The following is a 20,409-nucleotide window of genomic DNA, read 5'->3' on the forward strand; positions in this document are numbered from 1 at the left end:
CTGAAGGTGGTGCAGGACCAGTAGATGATGAGGTTCTACGGTGGGTCCCAGTCATGCTGGGACCTGGTTCCATGGCCAGATGAGGCAGGAGAGGTGGATCCACTGGGATTGGCCTTCCCAGATGTGCTATGGTGTTGCAGTTTTAGAACATATGTTGGTTAGTCATGGTAAACACATTCCAGGATTAATTATAACAGCATGCATGAGTATTCCCATTAACCCAAAACAACAGATTTGGAACATTTGCATAGCAAATAGAACACATGCATATATGGAACCACAGTGGGCATTACACTGGCATGCAGGTTACATTGATAGCAACAGGCCATCAATGATGTATTTGAACAGGGAACATTAATTGAAATGCATTTCAACATTTATAGAACAATAGGACACATGTCCCAATGGTAAGTTTGGTGGAAAACATATCCATTCATTTATGTGTTTAGATTATTGGTGAAGATAAGGTGGGAGAGAGTGAGAGATGTCAATTAACAAATGTAGATTCTTGCAGTGGTCACAGCTTTAATGATCATTGCTCTAATCATTACTGTACAGGTATTATTACAACAAAATATGGCCTTGGGTTGGGCAGTGGTATATTTGCACACAGTGTATAATTAGCCTTCTTATAGCTGGAAGACCTTTAGAGGGTATTTTTCTTAACACTACCTGACTGTTTCTACCCATATTCATATAGTCAGGGTTACATATGGGCACCCATAGTGTGTGTGTGTGTGTGTGTGTGTGTGTGTGTGTGTGTGTGTGTGTGTGTGTGTGTGTGTGTGTGTGTGTGTGTGTGTGTGTGTGCTACTGCCATACTCTGCCTTGATTTCTATCGGTCACCCTGGTTGTTGGCAGCAGGGACCAGTAGCTGTGACAGCATGACACTTTTGAACATTTCTTGGGGGAAGCCACTTGGTATATGTACATATCTTGCTGTCATTTGCAGCCTTGGGTTGGACCATGGGTGTTGGAAACAGTATAACTAAAGCCTTCTTATAGCTACTTTATACCTTCTCTTACCTGGAAGACCTGTAGAGGGAATTTTTGTTAACACTACCTGACTGTTTCTACCCATATTCACATAGTCAGGGTTACATATGGACACCCATAGTGTGTGTGTGTGTGTGTGTGTGTGTGTGTGTGTGTGTGTGTGTGTGTGTGTGTGTGTGTGTGTGTGTGTGCTACTGCCATACTCTGCCTTGATTTCTATCAGTCACCCTGGTTGTTGGCAGCAGGGACCAGTAGCTGTGACAGCAAGACACTTTTGAACATTTCTTGGGGGAGACCACTTGGTATATGCATTTATTTATTTTTTATTTTATTTTACATTTATTTATTTTACATTTGTTGACCGGGCTAGTCTAACTAGATATGTGTCCATTTTCAGTAGAGGCCCGGGGAGAAAAGCTCCACATAAAACAGATAAACAGAATATTGCAACTTCAGTTACAGAACATTAGAGTTACAAATAGCTTGACAGACAAAACAAAACAAAAACAAATTACTTATCTTGCTGTCATTTGCAGCCTTGGGGTTGGACTGTGGGTATTGGACAGTATAACTACATCCTTCTTATAGCTACTTTATACCTTCTCTTACCTGGAAGACCTATGGAGGAAATTTATGTTAACACTATCTGACTGTTTCTACACATATTCACAAAATCCTACTTGAAATTATGCATATAGCTTGCTACCACTCCCGGGATTCGAACCATGGCTGTTTCTGCTAAAAATACAACAAGTTTGTATTTCATTAGAATGAGCTATTGAGAAATTACTGTTTCTTTTTTTGAATGTTTTCTATCTTGTTCTCTCTTGGTTGTACAATCTGACCTTGTAATTACAACATTCTTATACATATATTCCTATACATACCTTTTGACATAGCACAGTGTGGAAAACAGTGGTTAACACAACAGTACTATTCAGATATCAGATCTTATTGCATGAAACATTTCATATCAGTCAATTTTGTGTCCTACAGAGGCACTGACTTTTTCAGATGAGATTTGATTGTTTAATGCTTTCAGAGCTGTAGTTGCTGTGCATAACCTGTACAATTCATACAATACCAGAGTAAACACAACCAGTCCAGGGTTTTGAATTTTATTGACAGGTAGTTACAGTTTTATTTATATATAACATATATGAGACTATTACTGCAATATTGTCTGGTTTATTCAGTGCAAAACATACCCATTTTTAATATTGCCAGGTGACATTCAACTCCTTTGTATTTATTTGGTATGGATACTACAAGCTAAATTTTTACACGCCAGCCTCATGAAGCAGCCTTTGCAACATGCTTGCATGGGCTTCCTGGTTTGTAGCCCGCTCAGCTGGATCTGTAAACAAGATAGAGAAACATTTATGCATCTCTATCCATCACATACACAAGCTGGACTTTGTTAAACAGTTATTGATATGAATACTTACACATGCCTGGGACATAACCCCTCTGCCTTGCTTTTTGGACCCACTGGTCCAAGAGCTCTGTCTTCCTCTGCTTCAAGTCGCATAGTGGTGCCAGACCTGCTCACCAATCTGAGGGATGCCAGTGGCACTGGTGAGATCATGTGTGAGACTTTCCCAGGCCTCCACTTTGTATTGGGAGCCCTGGTACTGGTTCTGCAGCAGTCTCACATCATGTTTTTTAACAAGGAGTCCTACTATGACCTTGGACTCCTGTATGCCCCAGCACTGCGCCCAAAGCGCATACTTTCTCCATCACCAGCCATACTGCCTATAGTGGGGAGCTACAATGGGTTATGAACTATATTCCTGCCTGCGATGTTTAAATACAGCTGATTTCTCACCTTTTGATGTGATTGCATGGTTTTGAATATGCTGAGCTAAGGTAAGCTATGGGCAAACCTGCTTAGGTAAGGTTGGCAGTGCTTAAAGGGGCAGGTTCAGCACTGCTTACCAATGGGCAAATCCGCTTAGCTGGGCTACTCATTGTTTACCATTCATATTTAAGCAAAACATGAAAGCTGTGCAATGCTTAGCATTGCTTATGTTTTATTTTATAGACTATCAGCTGTATGGGATTGATTCATCATTCCTGACATATTATAATTTTGTTTACCTTCCCTGACATCCCCCTATGTGCTTTCATTACATTTATTCTTGTGTGACTATACTGTATGGGACACTTGTGGTTTATATGGGGGTTTCACAACTTTATTACACTAACACCTCACATCTGGACTTACTACAATACTCTAGTTAAGAAATATGTTATTTACTACCTAATTATTAAAATAAATAATTATGTACTGCTTTCACATGCAAAATGCGAATTGGTTTCAGTGGGGATTGAACCAGGAATGACTACTTGCAAAACAAGCATTCTAACCATTCTGCTATTTCTGCACTGCTACATTTTGAAGTATATTCCTATTTATCTCCTTGTGATGTGTAAGCTAGACTGAGCAGAGCTGCGATGCGCACACCAGCTCAGCTATGCTTAAACTTTATTGCGGACTGACAAAAAATTTAAATTGTTGTGTTTTATTTTTGTAATGTAGGGGTATGCACATTGATTTCTGCAACATTATCTGTGGAGGGCTGTGCTTTTTAAATGGTGATGACATGGCAGGCTTTGCATTTGAGAGGTATGATCCACGGACACTAACAGTGTCAGCCATGCCTCCCAACTGTACAGATTTTCACAGAATGTCCAAATTTTTGCTTTATATTTTTGGTTCATTTTTCATACAATTGTGGCTTTCTGGCAGATTAGTGGCAAAGCACTAAAGACTGCAGTTAGTATATAATGACAGACATTTGAGTTTTACATTTCATACCCTTTGGGAAATGTATGCTAATGCGAAACCTGTCATTCTATCGACTTTATAAGTTTGTGAGAGCAATATCTCACATTTGTCCCAATTTGTCCCTTGCTTTTTATGGCTTTGTCCCGATTTCTTGTGAGGGTGAGAGGTAATGGTGTCCATGGACACTCTCTCTACCTTTACATTGCCGTATGGCAATTATGGAGTGCAGGGGGGCATGTGTATTGTGAGAGCACTGCTCTCAGACAAACACCCTGCACTCGTACATAGAACTGTGTCCGTATTAGAGAATGGCAGCACGCCTTCATGAATATGCATGGCACGCTGCCATGCTGCAAGGGTATGGTCCCTTCCGTGCAAGAATAAGCTATCCTTCCACGGAAGTTTACTGAATCCCGGGGTATATGTTTGGAGATTGTGCATAACTATTTGCTGGGTAGAGAAAATATGAAAGTTGTCAGTGTAAAAATCACTGGACTAGCAAGCTATAAATGAAGGGGAATTTATCACATTTAAGCTAGTTGCTGAATCTAAGTGCAACATTGTTAATGAAAGTGGATTCAGTGAAATGGACTTGAACACTTTACTGTCTTTGTGAAAAGCTTCAATACTGATTCATTCTGATCATAAACTGAAACTACTGTGCTAGGCTGTGAGTATAAGAACAAAGAGTACAATTTATTTTTCAATATGTCTCACTATATAATATTTTGGGAAAGGCTGCTTCAGAACTGCTAGGCATGATAAAATATCATCTGTGCAAATACAAGTGATGAACACTAGAGGTCACCATGCAGTCTGCAACAATGATTCACATAAAGAGCCAATGATTTCTAGGTCGAAATACCTCAGTTCACACAGTTAAAGAGTTGATGGCTTTCAGAATCACAGTAAGTGTGATTTGTATGCACATGAAGTACATAATTTGCATTGCTGTGGAGAAAATAATTAACAAATTTACAGTTCAAACCATTAAACCTCCAAAGCAAAGTACAGAGTGAAATGATACAGAACTGCTGTGTAGAAACAGGAGCTTGACTTAAAATGCTGTATTTCCTATTTTTAAACAGCCTGCTGAGTTTTTTACTCTGTTGGGATGTATACCTGTATAATACAGCATCAACATAAGCCTCAGTGTAACAGCAGTTAGCCACACACCAGAAGTACCAATGGCACAGACCCAGAGACATATTAATGAAATGAAATGCATGGAAGAGAAGACACTAATATCCAAGCAGACTGGACTCGCACCAAATTTTAACAGTATGATGACAGTGGACAAGCCTGATAAAATGAAGATCTGCTTTGACCCATAAAACTTGAAAAAAGAGATTCTAGTGGAATATTATCCCTTGAAATAGTAGAGGAAGTGGTTTAAATAATGCTAGGGGTTTTTTTTCCATTATTGATGCAGCCACAGAGTTGATCACACTGGACTTGACATGTCCAGACTTTGTGCTTTAAACACCCCATTCTGAGAGATATACATTCCTCTGAATGTTGTTTGGAATTTCATCTGTTCCAGAGATATTTTAGTGTGCTATGGCCCAAATCATTGAAGGCCCTATATGGTGTTGTAAACATTATTGATTGCATACTGGATTGTGATGAAACCATAGAACATCACGATGTATAATCAAAATGCTTGCTTGGCTGGCTATGTCTCAATAACTTAAAACAAAAAGAGCAAAAGTCAGCTTTAACTAAAATGAAATATATGGTTCTATTTTCAGGGCATTCAGTCATATCCTGAGAAACTAAGGGCAGTGATCCAAATGGAGAGACCCTGTTAGAGGCATTCTTTGCTGAGATTTTTGTGTATGGTACAACCTAACCAAGTTCACACTGAATTTGCCAGGAGTGACAATGCAGTGAAATTAGTTATTGAAGAAAGATGTCTCATTGCATTGGAAACAGGCAATAACAGTGGATTTTTCTTATCTCTTAAGAAATTAGTGAGTGAGGCTCTAATACTGATGTATTGTGATATGAGTAAGCCAATGGTGTTACAGGTTGATGCCAGTCATTGTGGTATTGGAATAATGCTGTTACAAAAGGGACAACCTGTAGCATATGATTCTACAACAGTGGTAGATTCAGAACCCTGCTATGTACAAATTTAGGCAATACTAGCTACTATATATGGATTTGAACATTTCTATGGAAACATATATGGCAGAGCAGCTATTGTGGAATGAGATGAGAACCCACATCAGAGTATCTTTCATAAAACACTACTGAGGTGAAACAGTAAGTGAAGGGATAGAAAGAGCAAAGGAGTAGAACATGAATAGTTTGGAAAGAATAATACAGAAGGGATGTAAACAACATGTCCTATGTGGGTAGACTGACCTACAAGGGTCACACAATTCCATCCCTGACTGAGCTGCTATACATCCATAAGTCAAACACCATGAGGGTCACCCGATCTAGGGATCTAAACTTAGTCAGTGACTGAAACAAAACATACTGGAGAGATATATATGTGTCTCAGAGATTGCCCTTCTTTGGAACATGCTTCCTATTCATGTTAAGCAGAATCTTTCCCTGGCAGTATGGATCAATGGATTGGGAATCACAAATTCACACCTGGGGTAGTGCCTATGTCCATTATGGACAGGGGCAATCAGTGAGATACTGAAACCTATGCAATCCTCCTGGGCCATATATTGGGTAAAATCAGGTTATATTAGCTAGGCTTGTAAGGACTCTTAAGCCGTTATCCTGGTAATCTTCTATGAACCTATGATGGAAAAGGGGACAAGTGATGATATTCAAATGTAGAAGTAGAAAGACGATATGTGGAGGAGTAGGTCAAGAAAGGAGAAACAACAAAAGGGAAAAGTGAGTCTTGGCAAAGTTAATCCATCAGTATTGTACAAATAATAAAAGTACCTGGCCACTTGGAGGCTTTGCAGGGGGAAATGTTCATCTGACAAATTTTAAACAAATAAAGCAAAATAAGACAGCAATATTTACAAGGTGAATAAAGAAGCACATGAAAACGGACTTGTGTAGTACTTTCTAAGACTGAAAAAGAATACTGTAAATCAGCTTTCACATGATTATTCTAAAGGTAAACTATATTTTACTTTAACTATTTCCAGCCTTGGAAATAAAAATTGTGGTGTTAATAATGCTAGGTAAGAATTAAAAAAAAACACAGCTTACAAATCCTTAGTATGTAATGCAATAGGTTTAGGTTTACTACAAGAAACAAGGCATCTGCTTTTACATCACCGTGTAGTTAGAGTAAATTATCAATACAGTATTCGATTCTGCACACGCTATCTACATTACTGATAAAAACATATTCCCCCTTTGCAGCAGTTTAGCAGTTGCCTGTGCACTTACATTTGGAGTAAGAGTTTGTTGGGCATCCTGTTACACATTGCACGTTACCATAACATAGTTCTAATTAGCCATTCATAACACTACATTTGTAATAGATTGTGACACCTGTGCCCTGGCCCAGCAATCAAGGAGCCTCAATCCTCACCACTAACACCAGTGAGGGGCATCGCATATAGGAGAAAAGGATAACAAATACACACAGTAAAGTGCAATTTGCCTTAAGAGCACACAGAGATCACAGTCAGTCTGGGGCTAGTCGTTCCTTTGCTCTCCAGGTCCCCAGTAAGACTCCCCACTGGCACAGCTATAGGCTCAAGATCTCAGCGAGCTGGGCAACTAAAATCTCCAGCACCCTCTCTGTCCAACCAGTGCTTCATGTCCCTGCCCAAGTAGCTGACACACACACACTATGAGACCAGACAGACACTTCTGGGGAAGGCTGGCACAGGTTCACCAGCTGTGCCCCTTTTACCCAGACTATATGGTAGAAATCATTGCTACCACCCAGCTAATATTTATCAGCTACTCAAAGCCCTTAAAAGGGTGTCCAATTATTACTGTGCAATACTATTATCCAATTGGTAGTATAGCCCATGGCTAAAGCTATAGGAGTGGCTTTGTACAATTTTACCAAAGGCATGCAAGTACTCTAGAGCTTGAATTATCTCTACACAAAACAGCAACAGTTGAAAGGTTTTAAAATATTTAATAATAAATAATAAAAACACAAGACAATACTTTTTACTACACAGTGCTAGTCAAGAGTTCAGAGATCACAGAGAAATACTTAAAATAATTCAGTAGCACAATTGCCAATCATGAGCGGACATGTGATCCGCTGTGGTGATCCCTAACTGGGAAAAGCCGAAAGAAGAAGAAGAAGTACAGTTCTGACATCACAGAAAAACACAGTCTAATCTTTCTAGTTTCTAGCTCTTTCTAAGAGAAAACACAAGTCTAAGATAAACCTACATATAGAAACAGGCAGAGTGCTGATGAGTTGGATGGTCAAGACAAAAATGCTTAATGGTCTCTGATTCTCTCTGTTTTTAAAATCACATTCCTGGTTTCCATTATATCATTCTTCACACTTCCCTGGGTTCCCAGGCTAACACAAAATACATGTATATTCTTAACATCTCCTTGTGTTATCTTGCAGCTGGTCAGGAAGCAGAGCAATAAAAATACATTTGCATGTTTAAAATCTAGCAATTTAACTCTTGGTTAAAACAATAGAAAGAATGTCTTCATCTAGCCAGGCTGGAGCCGACTTTAGATCAAAGGGTCACAACATGCTTTACTCGGTCAGCTTTCTGCCAGCAGAGTGAACTGTTGTTACATTTTTTCAGTTCCACATCTAACAGCAGTTTTTTTCCATTTAAGATAAGTTTGTGTCTTACATTAATATTTACAAATGATAGAATTGTCTATAAAATTCTATCTGGCTAGGCTGACAGCCTTCACATTGAGTTATGTCATGGACCACAAAGCCTTTAATGGTTATCATAGCCAAGTCTTTATCATACTTGGCAAAAAGATTTAAAGTCTTTTTTAACATCAAGATTTAAAGCAAGCATTTTAACAATTGCATTTTAAGCTCCTAAGTCTTCTGAGCACAGCATACTCTCAGCGTTAAGCATACATATTAAAATTTAAATGAACAGTACTTGACACAGATATTTCAGAAAACACTGTTTGAACTACTTTCTAAGGAAATAATTAATATTAGCACAGCAGCTTTGCTGAACATAGTCTGACTAAATCAGTAGAATTTTATACTCTATGCCAGCTACATAACTATACTCATGCTACAAATAATCCATTAATTTGGAAGACTATTTTTAGCTTGAATATTTATAACACTGTGATTTGTAAGTAAAAGTTCAGAACAGAGAGATAATTCTTTGCTAATGGCACATATAAATTAAGCTGATGACCGCAGGTGTTTTTGCTTTACGCCATAAGGGGAGGGGTGTTATTTATACGCTACTTACATGGCCTGGAATATTTATCTAATTCAAAAAGAGACATTTTATTTGAATCAAATGCAGCATGTAATTCAATCAGTAACTGTTTGTTTTCCTGGCTACATGCCAGATGGACAAAATAGTCACATTAAGTTCTAGTTCTCTTACTGGAGAGGACTTGTTTTCAAGAGGGTGCATTGTCTGTTTAAAGGTTCAGTAATTAAGCCAGATCAGCCCAGGACAGTGTTGCACAACAACGAAAGAATAATTATTTAACTATCATTGTTCAGCATGCTATAATGGGACAGACTTTTAATTAGACATTCAAATGGAACATTCAGTTTGAATTCCTGCTAAAGAAACATCAGTTACCTTCCACTGGAGCATGAAAATTAGCAACCTTCAGTAGATTTCCTAATATTTTCTTTCTCTACAGACTATGAAATGGGACAGTTTCTGCATTTTGTACATGGACTCAGATCCATCACCCTGTAATACCAAGAATGAAAGGAAACAGAATTGTGCTTTTGTCCAGAAGAAAAAAAAAATTTAATTTTATATACCCCCTAAATGACTTGAAATTTCTCATCTCATTTGATTATTGTCAATCAGATGGGTCATCTGTCTTCCTGAGTAACATTATTTAACTTAATATAAAATACAATAGTTACAGCATAAAAATATATATTGCTGATTTTATGCTATTAAATGTAACACTCCAGAGGACATTGATTCTTACTGGCCCTTTCGTTTTATCTCCAAATGCAGCATGGACTGCTTTTATATGTGTATTGTCTGAGCTGGTCAGGTAACCATTTGAAATGTTGGGACCCACCAGAGTGAGTTCAGAAACATGGACACTAAATGACCGAAAAAGCAGACATATATATATATATATATATATATATATATATATATATATATATATATATATATATATATATATATATATATATATATATATATATATAAGTCCGAGATTGCATTTCCTGGAATATTCCCTTTTCCCTGAAGTATGGTGATCTTGGAGATAGTATATATAATTTCAGAGGGGTATAGGGGCTTTCCCCCTTGCAAAAAAGAAGATTAAAGGGGAAGAGTAACATTTGAGATTCACTCTTTTCCTAGATTTTCAGTCTTTTTTTTTTTTTTTTTGGTCTGTCAGCATTTGGTATTACAAGTAGCAACTTTTCAGTAGAGAGTCATTTTGGTCATTGTCTTCGCCCACGTGTACCAGATTGTGGCTTCAAAAGGGTTCCTGGACAAGCTCACTTACAAAGTTAATCATTAATAAAGAAGGAAAGAAAGGAAAAAAGACAAAAAAAGATAAGTTGAAAAATCTTATAAAATGCAACAAGTGTGTGTGTGCTGGCCAGTCTGAATAATCTGTTTAAAACTCGATCTTTCAGTTTCTGTTTTTCTGTCTCCTAACACATTTATAATTTCAGTTATTCTCTCCCATTCCAGTTTTGAAAAAAAATGCACTCTTATTAGATTAAACTGACTGAATAAATCAGATTACTTATATAGCATGATTATTTTTTCCTGTTGTTTGCTTTGCTGCTGAACCTGTTGTAAGCTATTGCTTTGAAAGAGAAATGTACTTTTAAGCCATCAGAAAATTAAAGTGATCATATGGTTTTTGGTTTTGTTCACATGTCTCTATTTAATTGTTGTTTAGGCTTACACATGCCCTTAAAAATAAAATATTTGTTTGCCCACTAAGTCGCGTTCTCATACATAGATAGCAGTCAATGGAATTGCACTGATAGACCCTATTTTAAATCTGCAGCTCTCCAATAGCCATTCTGTTGACTGGTGTACTGCATCTCCACTGTCACTGACTAATTACATTGACCACATTCTGGGTATTGCAGTAAGTCAATTTAAAAAAAAAAATAAAAGGAACCTTGATGACTGGATGGGAGATAGGAAATTTACCCCAGGAATCACGTCAGTAGCCCTGCTAGACAGGGGTCCAGGGAAGTAAATAGTGTGGGAAGAAATAGCCAAGGAATTGTTATGGGGTAGGCTTGTATAGGCCCTAGGGCCAATAGCCTAGTACCAACCTATGAACCTATAAGGCTACTGTAGTGGCTTCCAACTATAAAAAAAATCCTATACAGCTTTTGTTAATTACATTCCCATCTTTCAGCATGATGCTTTTATTGCTAGTCAGTGCAAACTCAGACAAAAGAACAGACTTTTGTCTAAAACATTACTTATTTTAAGGTATCATTATTTCTTAAACATTGTAAAGTTTTTGCTTTCACATAAAAAGAGATGACATTTTCTTCTGGAAATAAACATGCAGAGTCGCATACACATGCATATACATGCACAATAAAATAAGTTTACTAATAAATCAGATAATTCAGACACACTCACACATATATACAGTGTACTGGGATTTGACATTTTACATGTGCAGCCTTGCTAGGTTTATTTGATGTATGCTTGTGTGTGTGTGTGTGTGTGTGTGTGTGTGTGTGTGTGTGTGTGTGTGTGTGTATGTGTGCATGACATATAATTGAATAATTAATATATTGAACAGCAAAATATCAAGCAAGCACAACTACTTGAAAATCAACTAAAAAAATAAAATAAGTTAAACTTTTTTTTTGTTTTGTAGTGCAGCAAGCCCCAACTACCCTCCACACCCTCTGCTAATTATATATTTATCAGTCTACTCTCTTTAGTCTAGTAACCCATACATTGACCTCAGAAATGCTGACCACAAAAGGTCGACAAACCAAACATTGACAAGTTACCATGCATATACTAAGAAAGAATCTTGGTATATGCAATTTTCGCAAAAAAAAAAAAACAAAAACACCTCCCACACCCCCTGCTAATTATATATACTAATTCTGGAATTGCACATTCCCCAGGGAATATATACTTACTCCAGGATTGCACAATCCCAAGAGAAAAGGAATATTCCTCAACCCAGGGATTGTCAATCTCACACACCCATCGACCATCTGCATATCTTGAGCAAATGTGATCAATTAAACAGATGTTAACAAACAAGCATTTACACCAATGGTAGGACCCCAAATTTTATTTATTTATTTAACATTTATTTACAGGGATAGTCCAACTTTTATTTACAGGGATAGTCCAACTTGGAACGAAGCCAATTTTCAGCAGAGGCCCGAGGAGAAATGCTCCAGATGTATGTCTTTGTGTGTGTGTGTGTGTGTGTGTGTGTGTGTGTGTGTGTGTGTGTGTGTGTGTGTGTGTGTGTGTGTGTGTGTGTGTGTGTGTGTGTGTGTGTGTGTGTGTGTGTGTATAGGCACACACACACACATATATATATATAAACATGTATATATATATATATATATATATATATATATATATATATATATATATATATATATCTATATAGCAAACACTGAGTCTACAACATCAAGAACAGAACTGTCTATATTGGGGTTTTCATCCTGGCATCCTTCTTTTTTATTCAGTATCTATCATAACTTATTTACTTACAAAATATAGTAAGTATTCGCAAGAGCAGTTATTAGGACTCCCTACTGAAATGTTGGTACTCGTAATGCTAAGTGATGGCAGACCACAAAGAAAGATAAAAAGCCCAGAAGGGGTGTGAATTTGGAACATTGCTTTTCTACTTTAAACTTTTTTCTTGCAATGGAGCAAGTCCCCTGTACCCTACCAATATGGGGTGTGCCCCTTACAGCCCTTGAACTTTTAAATACATACTCTGAGATTACCATACCTTGGAGAAAAGGAAAGATTCCAGAAAATGGCTATCTTGGACTTGGTAATGTAAGTCCATTTTTTCAGCCATTCAGTCTCTGTGTTTTGGGACTCACTCTAGTGAGTCCCAACATTTCAAATAGTTACCAGTTATTAGACAGACCCCAAATGCCTTTAAGAGTATTTGCACTCCATTGGTTTGGTAAATGTCAGAAAAACTAAAATGTAACATTCATTAATTTAGTTGTTTTTATAACTTCTCCTTATTTTCCACTGAAGTTTCCTACCTTGGTAAAGTACTCTTCACACCTTTATTGAAGGTTAATATTAATATATATATATATGTATAGGGTCTACCTGAAATATCAAAATTCCAGAAGATCAAAGATGACATTGTTCAGATGAAATCAATGAAAACTTATTTCAAAGAAAGACCTGATCGGCAGATGTATTCCCAGGTTAAGTAACCTGTTAGCCAACAAAGTGAACTTTGCTCTTTTCCCAACTGTAGTGCAATCTCGGAGTTGGTGTATTTAGTTAGGGGGTGTAGGGGGCACAGCACCCCACATTGGAGGTGTAGGGGGTGTAGCCCCCCACCTGGGTGGGTTGGGGATGGTGCAGATTTGTTTCCATGACATTTGGTGTTACTGGTTACTTACTCTGGGAAGATGTTCATTGATCTGGTCTGTCACTGAAGTGGGTTTTCTCTAATTTCATCTCAACTATGCCGTCTTCGATTTTCTAGGATTTCGACATTCTGAAGTAGACCTATATATATATATATATATATATATATATATACATATATATATATATATATATATATAGTTACACTTCAAAACATCTAAAACTCATAACATCTAAATTCAAAACATCAAGACAACAACATCTAAAACCCAAAATATCTAAAACTCATAACAGCGAATTTCATAACATCAAAAATGCATAATATGGAATACTGCATCATGAAACCTGTAAATGTCATAGTTTAATCTGTTATTCTTGTGGTATCAGTGTGAGATGTTGTAGTTTTTATTTATATAGTGTAAGAATTTATACTATTTATATAGTTTATTTTGCCACACTGTATGTGATTTTTAGGCCATACAGGTATATGGTATAAACATTATGTGTACATTCGTTTTGGTGATCGCCATACGTGGGGTTAGGAAATTAACTTTTTCCCACTGTAGTGTGATCTCGGAGTTGGTATATTTAATTTATGGGGATGTGGGGGTTGCATAAATGTAGTAAAAAGTGTGTTTGTTAGTTTGGTGTTGTTGTAGGTGGAGGGGGTGTTATTTTCATGGGATTTGTAGTGTCCGATGTTATGATGCAAAGTTTCGATGTTATGGGTTTTAGATGTTGTGGTCTCGATGTTTTGAATTTAGATGTTATGAGTTTTAGATGTTTTGAAGTGTAACTATATATATATATATATATATATATGGGTATATGTCAGAAACTAGAAATTCATATTGTCGAGATGATATGATCAAGTTTCTGAAAACCCGAACTTCAAAAAAACAACAAAATTTGGAAAAGGGCAAATTCCCTGATCCTCACTGTCTATATGAATTTTGAGTTTCTGAAAACTTGAGCTTCTGAAGGGGACCATATATATATATATATATATATATATATATATATATATATATATATATATATATATATATATATATATGTATATCTACAAACCAAAAGACAACTGGTTCACCCAGGCTAACACTCTGCTGAAAAGCAAATAAACAGTCTGTGCAATCCAGTAATAAAAGTTCTGTTAAAATCCAGAATTTAATGAAAAGAATGAAATAAAACAAAATAAGAACAAAAATAATAAAAAATTAAGTCCCTTGTCCAACGATAAGCGCTTTAGAACAGTTCTTCTTCAGATCGTATAATCAAATGGAACATTCATCTGTATATATAAGCCAGTCAGAATTATTCACCCAGTGAGAATATCAACACCAAGGTTCCAGCCAATCCATGTTTGGATTTCTCCATCTGATTTGCATAAACCGGTTTAACAATCCCATTTTGTAAATGGATGCCTCACACAGCTTGCTAATGTTCAGTACTAATGAAATATGCAAAGTAGTTGATGTTAGTAACCAATAGCCCTTCCAAAAGAAGTAACAGATGAAGCAGCTAGCTTTCATGCATACTTAGAAGCATGCTTCGCACTAATGTATTAGAGTCAGAATATGCAAAATAGTTGAACTAAACAGCCAATAGTGGCTTCCAAGAAACAGCAAAAGAAAAATCTGCTAGCCTTCATGTATTCTTATTGAAAAACTTGTCAAATAATCCCAAAAACAGTTCTTTACATATTTTTAATATTCAATAGAGGAAAAATGGCACGAACAATAATTGGATGAGCTAAGTGGCCAATAGTGGCTTCCAAGGAGCGGCAAAAAGCAAATCTGCTGACTTTCATAAATTTCTGTTATGAAACTTCTTTTCTTTTATCTAATTAACCCAAAAGAATATATATGATCGAGTTTCTGAACACCCGAACTTCAAAAAAACAACAAAATTTGGAAAAGAGCAAATTCCCTGATCCTCACTTTTCTGAGATCTCTATGCAAAAGCTTTTGATTTTTTGGAAACTCGATCATATCGTCTAGACTATATGAATTTTGAGTTTCTAAAAACTCGAGCTTCTGAAGGGGATCATATATATATATATATATATATATATATATATATATATATATATATATATAATTAATGCTAAAGTAACAACTCTTTGGAAATGCAAAGCCACAGTTAAAATTCGAACTCATTATCTTCTTCCCAAATCCCCCATCTAACACACAAATGCTCCACACCGGAAGTATATCCCTCATTGGTGAGATCAGACCATAAATTAATCTCACTGGAGATCCACATCCCGCCCCCACCCAGCAAAAGACCACAGTGAAGAACTTCTCAAAAGCAAACTTCACACTTCTTAAGACTGGAGTGGTATCCTTCAAGGCCCCCAAGCCAGTGGAAACCACAACCCACGCTGCTGAAACCCTTACAAATGCCTTCTACGAGCACCTCCAGGAATGTATGGATCAAGCAATCCCTAATAAAATCAAGACCCTTTCAACCAAAGGCAGGCGCCCGGTCTGGTGGACTCCTGCCATAAACAAACTCTACAACAAGAGGAGAAAGCTACTACATGACAGAGCAAAATCCCTAAATGGGAAGGCATCTCTGATCAATACTAGCAAAAAACTACGATCACTCATAAAATCATCCAAGGCCAGCTTTGAGAGAAAAATCGCTAATGACACAAAAGACAATCATAAAGCCTTCTTTAGCTATGTTAGAAACCTGGGTGGAAACTCCCAGATATGCTCAGAATTAGTCCTAAATGATAAAAAAATCACTGAACCCACAGACATTGCCAACATACTGGCAGACAGGTTCAGTGCAAATTTCTCCCCTCCCTCCCCTCCAAACGGAGAAATATCTATCCCACCAGAGTCTAGCCTCCCAAACATCTCAGATGCCCAGGTGAGAGCTGCTCTCTCTAAAGCAAAAAATACAGCATCAATGGGACCGGACGGTGTCCCGGCTGTGTGCTACGAACTCAATGAGGAACTAAACCCACACATAAGGCTGCTGTTTAATCTTAGCCTTACTACAGGATCACGTACCCAAAGAATGGCGACGGCAACTGTGGTCCCACTCCACAAAGGCGGTGCTTCTACGGACCCTGGAAATTACGCCCCATAAGCTTGACAAGCCTTGTCTGCAAAGCTATGGAGAGGATCATAATGGAACTCATAAATAAAGACATTGGGGACCTACAGACACTGGATCCTACAATTTGGCTTTGTCAAGGGCAGATCCTGCCTCTTGAACTTAGTCGACTTTTGAAACAGTCACTAAGGCCATTGATGAGGTAAGGCAGTTCACACAGCCTACCTTGACCTAGCAAAAGTGTTGACACAATACCCCACTCGGGCATCATAGAAAAGCTCACCAGCTTAGATGTAAACCCATATGTCACAAGATGGGTTGCAAACTGGCTCAAGGACAGAACACACAGGGTTAGAGTTGCTGGTGCCATGTCAGACTCTAAGCCGGTCACGGCGGTGTCCCACAGGGCTCAGTCCTGGGCCCCCTCTTGTTCGGCATTTATTTTTCTGAAGTGCAGGCAAACATAGGGGATTGTGGCTGACAAAATTTGCAGATGACTGCAAACTGGGCACCATAATTGACACTTCATCAGACACAGACATCCTCCAAAAGGTCTCATAGAAATGGATAACTGGTGCCAGAGCCATGGCCTTAAGCTAAATGCCAAAAATGTATAGTCATACCCTTTGGGAAAAACAAGGTAACCCCTAATTACCACATAGGTGGTAATCCATTAAACACGGAAGAAGTTATCAGGGACCTGGGGACCCAAGTTGACAGTAACCTCTCTTTTGACACTCACATTGCCAAAGTGGTTAGGAAGACCTTCTACATTGCCCACCTGATCATGAAGGGATTCACATCCAGATCAGGAGAGGTCATTGTACCCCTGTACTCTTCACTTATCAGACCAATGATTGAGTACAACGCCCCATTCGGAATGTACCTTACCCGACACCTGCAGCAGTTGGAAAGACCCCAAAAGTTCCTCACCAAAAGGATAAAGGGGCTCAAACATGTCATACGATGCCCGACTGAAGAAACTCCAGCTCTATTCAGTCGCATACCGTCTGCTCAGAGGTGATCTGTGCCTGACATACAAGGCCATGTCCAACCCAGAATTAATGGACATGCTTCACCTCAAAAAATCCAAATCCACCAGAGCCACGAGAGCAAGAGACTTAAACCTCAACACGGATATAAATAGGACGTGCTGGAGGGACAGATTCATCACCCAGAGACTCCCTACACTATGGAACAGAATCCCAGTCCATGTGAGGCAGAGCCCCTCACTGACTCTGTTCAAGAGAAATCTTGACGAGTGGATGGGAGATCGTAGGTTTACCCCGGGAATCATCTCTGTATCACTGCTGGACAGAGGCACAGCAAACTAATGGGTATAGTATTCTCATCCTAAGGGGTGGTGAAAGCCACACACACTCTGGCTAGGCTTATAAATGCCCTAGGGCAGATAGCCTAGTATGAACCTATGAACCTATGAACCTATTAAGTGAGTAGGCTTGGCCATGTAAAATGGTCAAAGATAATTGTCTGCAGGGCTAAAAAATAATGCACGCTTTACTAATATTTTGGCATTTCCATCTGCTTATGTGTTCAGTCATGTAAAGATTCATTACACTGTCATGTGATTTCGTAAATGATTTCATAAAGTGTTAATTTTTTTACAAATCTTCCAATTCATTTCTATAAAATGTTTGAATAACTGTGTGGTCGTCATGCACAACACAGATCAGCCTTTTCTTTCTTTTTTTTTTTTTTTTGAAATGATGGTGTTTGATAGCTTCACTGTATTTTACACCCAGAGAACACTGCAGAAACTGGGAATTTGAGATCACCTGCTAAATAAAAAAACACCAAGAAAGTACTGTTTGATCCCCAAAATAGTTGATTTAGACTTAACCCCATTACCATGAAAATATGACGGTTACATGCTGTCTAAGAGCACAGGTCTCCAAAAGCATACAGACACACCCAAGTTCGGGTTGGCACATGCCAAGAATGTTTCCTGACAGTTTGGGATATCATGGTCTCTGTCAGGAAATCCAGAAATCATTGTCTATGTCAGGAAGTTCAATTTTGATCAGAGCATTTGTTAGGTATTTAGAGTCATTCTGAGAGCTGATATATCTTTGCAGTGTATTTACTGCTTCACTTGGACTTCCTATTGTTTTGTCAGAATAGTCTTTTGTTTGTTTCATCTGGCATCATGAGTGATGTAAACTGTGGTAATTAGCAGGCATTTAGACTAATCAGAAGATGCATCCTAGAAGATGCACTCGTCTGAGCCTTCTGTTTTATAAAAGTGAAATAATAAATATGTCCTCTAGTTATTATGTTCTCTGTGGTAAAGTTACATATGCTTTTTTGTCTTCGGTACAAATAATATTGTACATATGACTAAAACCTGGATTCAGAAAAACTCTATAGTACACATCGCAGGAAGCACTATATAAATAATATGCAGTCTTATAGCAATAACCCAAGCCTGGGTGTGGGTAATGCTAAATTTACCCACGGTTGGCGTGGTTTGGTCAGAAGAAGCCCCAGGGACCAAACAAAGCCAACCGTGGGTAAATTTAGCATTACCCACCAGAAGTGAGTTATTGCTATTATGACATTATTTAAGAAAAGAAACTGTTACTTTTCTTAAATAATGGCATAGTATAATGCCTGTTTACTGCCCTTCCGCAGATGTCTGGCATCCGGCAGTTCTGATGTACTGCGCCTGCGCAGTACACCAGAGCTGTGGGCAAAAACGGAGAAAGCAAGATCTCCGTTGCTTTTAGTGTCTCGCTATGTTAAATGAGTTTAACATAGCGAGACAGTTTTAAAATAAGCAGCGGACATCTCCGTTGCTTATTTTAAAACTGTCTCGCTATGTTAAACTCATTTAACATAGCGAGATAAAAGCAACGGAGATCTTGCTTTCTCCGTTAACACAAACACTGTCTCGCTATGTTAAATGGGTTTAACATGGCGAGACTTTAAAATAAGCAACGGAGATCTCCGTTGCTTATTTTAAACTGTCTCATGTTAAACCCATTTAACATAGCGAACAGTGTTAAAAGCAGTTATACTAATGGAAAAAAGTCCGGGCGACCGGACCTTTTTCCATTAGTATAACTCGATTTACAACGGGCACGCTGGCCAATCAGCGTGCACGTTTTGGGGGGGGATCATGGTATAATCTTCATGTTATCATTCCTCTGTATGATTTTTTAGACTCTCATGTGCATCTAGTGTAATGTTTTCAACAAACATTCCATTTTCCAAAACAATGTTAGAAATATCTTTTAACGTGTTTAACACATTTGTAGGTTTATACATTTGGTCATCTTTTGCATTTAGCACATTAGTTACTTCAAAAGGATTATTAACTTTGCAAGAGAAGTAATGCACATTTACTTATTGAAATGGGTGGGGCAATGGGCAGAAAAAAGGGTGAAGTTTTTGTCAATTTTTTGCATCTTCTACAGGTGGCAGCCCTAACCTGAACTGCAATAAACCTCTGTATGTCTCCAGATCATACATCTCAACCTCTTTGCACAAAAAAATCTGGACAAAACCTGAAATAATGAGGGGACAAAAGCCCCAAAACTGGGACAGAGCACACACACACACACACACACACACACACACACACACACACACACACACACACACACACGCACGCACGCACGCACGCACACACACACACACACACACACTTTTCCATGTGGAAGGCACTGCACACTCTGTTCTCCCCAGTGAGATCAGCTTGTGCATGCTTGTATGTTTGCATGCATCGGTGTTATTGTTCTGCACATGCTTTAATCTACCATAGTTAAGAGCTCACCACTGCCTCCACTGCTGCTGATTTCTGCACTGTCTCTCATCATGTTCATCTTCCACTGCCTCCTG

The sequence above is a fragment of the Protopterus annectens genome, chromosome 2.part1 (assembly GCF_019279795.1).
Source record: "Protopterus annectens isolate FY-2018-M chromosome 2.part1, PAN1.0, whole genome shotgun sequence".
Lineage (NCBI taxonomy): Eukaryota > Metazoa > Chordata > Ceratodontiformes > Protopteridae > Protopterus > Protopterus annectens.